Source organism: Heterocephalus glaber, unplaced genomic scaffold (assembly GCF_053883595.1).
Source record: "Heterocephalus glaber isolate CG9 unplaced genomic scaffold, H.glaber_assembly_v1.0 deba00001719, whole genome shotgun sequence".
NCBI lineage: Eukaryota > Metazoa > Chordata > Mammalia > Rodentia > Bathyergidae > Heterocephalus > Heterocephalus glaber.
Window position 1 is genome coordinate 7815777 of NW_028258432.1, and position 2378 is coordinate 7818154.

Here is a 2378-nt window from a genome sequence, read left to right on the forward strand (position 1 = left end):
TTCCTAGTTGGTACAAAAATGTCATTTGCTTCCTCAACCCTGTTCCCATGAGCTGTGTCTACCTGGAGGGACACCTCCCGCCAATTCCCACAGAGGTCCTGTGGAGCTGGGGTGGCCCCACAAGCCTGTTTCTCTCCCTGTTCAGCTGGGACCTGCCCAGAGCTGGGACCCTCATTGTTTTTCTCTGTATTCCCTGCTGCTTCTGCAGAGCTGTGCATGCAGTTGGTGCTTAATAAATACCTGTAGAAGGGAGGAGAAAAGGAAAGCAGGGAAGGAAAGAACCAGAGAGAGAGCATAACAGTGGGTAAGTAGAATGGCTGGATGGAGAGCAGATAACACCAACATCAACAGGTATAGGTCTCCATGTGCATATATATAGGGCACAAGAATGGACTGCCCATGGATGACTGGGTTTTTATTCTAGGACTAATCACCTCCCTCCCTTGTGTCACTACCCAGGATTCTGATAGTGGAAGTAGGCTGGGAGGGAGCCTACATCCTCAGGTACTTGTGACGGTGCAAATGGCCTTGGGACTCAGCTGCCCTTCTATGTTCAGTGATCATAGAAAATGCCAAGCGGCTGTGGAGGCTGACACTGCAAACACGTTTGTCGCCTGCTCAGTGCCCATAAAGACAGCGACTCCTATCATTGTTTCTCAGCATGACAGAGCGAGCTCAGAGGCCCCATCACCACATAGGCTGAGGCAGATGAAACATGTTTCCCCTTTGCCCACAGCCTCCGCAGTACCCCTTCCTGTCACTCTTCCTGGGCCTCCCTGGGGGAACTCAGCCCACCCTTGATGGCTCCCCATTATCTGTGCAGACTGTTCCCAGGCGATAAACAGCTCAGGTCAGGCGGAGGGGGCTTTGTGGACCTGTTGAGGAGCAGGGCTTTCCTCACCCCTGCTATTTGCTCACCTGTCATTTCAGCTCTGTGACAAGGTGACATGAAAAAGGCAAAAGGGCACATTTTTGGCAGGAGAGGTAATTTATTGGAAGGCTGCTGGCCATAAACATGCCCATTCGGCTTGTGATTGAGCCCTGGGGCTGCCACAAGGCTGATCCCCTGTTAATGCATAACCAGGTGAGCGTCACTCTCAAGGCAGGTGCGGGCTGTAGCCCAGGTCTTTACCTCCCACTTGCCCGGACTGGGCCGTGTCCAGTCCCGGGTCCTGCTTGGGTGCAAACCTGCTGCAAGGTGAGCAGCAGGGAACTAAAGCCAAGGAGGGGCTCCTCACACTGCACCCATGCCCACAGCCTGCCCCGAAGGACCTGTTCTGCCAGGCCTCAGGCCTCCAAGCAGGGCTTTCTTGAGGCAAAGTGGGACTCTGTGCCTCGTCTCTGATGCTGGAGAAAGACAAGGCATCAGGGTCAGGTGTGATGGCTCTTTGCAGTCAGAATGAAAGTGCAGCTTATTAGTCAAGAGGTGACATTGAGACCTGAGCCCCAGCTCCTTGAAGTCCCTCTTCATGCAACCCAAATACACTTCCCAGGGTGGGGAGGGGAAGCCACGCACCGGGAACCTCAGTGAGTGTGTGTGGAAGGGTTCTGTGAGAAGAGAAGGAAGCCTCGTGCAAGCTGTTTTCTTAGCAGTGGGGAATATGCAGAATGAGATGACGGGCTGGAGAGATGTCTGGATGCTGAGCATGGCACTCTCAGCAGGGGTGGAGCAGGGAAAGCCACAACAAAGGGAAGCATGTGCTAGGAGCTCCTCCTGGGGCACCCCCACCAGCTAACACAGAGAGAGAGAGAGAGAGAGAGAGAGAGACATGGAGGGCACAGGAGACCTGAGGCTGGTGGAAAGCCAGGGAAGAGCGTTCATGGCACCCTTGGGTGGATCCAGGCTGTACTCTTCCCTCATGCATACTGACTCATTTTCTTCACCTTTCTTCCTCTTTCTTTTTCCCTTTTGCTCTAGTCTTGCTTACAGGTTGTGCCGTCAGGGTGAATGCCAACTCCTTCCTCCCCGGAAAAGCCATAACTCAACAAATATGGTTTGATGACCTGCATTATGATGTCACTCTTTTTGAGAGCCTAAGAGCAGGCCAAGACCCTCCTGAGCCCCAGGTTCCTCATCTTCAGAGCAACCAGTCGAGCATGAAATGGCTGATGTGGGACCCTTGGAATAAAAGTGTCAGATACACCTTCGGGATGAGCACCTGCTGTCTATTTCCTCCCCCTTGACTCCACACAATTCAGGAAGGAAAAAAATCACTGCCTTTCTCATTAATCACGCCAATAGCTGCTGCAAAATGCTTGGGAGTTGAGTGAGATGGGAAGAGACTATTAAAAATAAAGATATAGAACTGAAAGTCCTCAGCATCTGGGTAAGAATGAAATCCTGGGGAACAGTGGAATAGGTCATTTTGGTGACAGGT

The 2378-nt window shown here is 52.3% G+C and overlaps 1 long non-coding RNA gene across 1 annotated transcript; it reads left to right on the forward strand.

The window, feature by feature from the left end:
* The first annotated feature begins 1131 nt into the window (after positions 1-1131).
* On the forward strand, positions 1132-2143 carry LOC147821742 (uncharacterized). The gene is made up of 2 exons (XR_015446621.1): positions 1132-1198; positions 1919-2143. It is a non-coding gene; the product is annotated as an uncharacterized LOC147821742 (long non-coding RNA).
* The last annotated feature ends 235 nt before the right edge of the window (positions 2144-2378 follow it).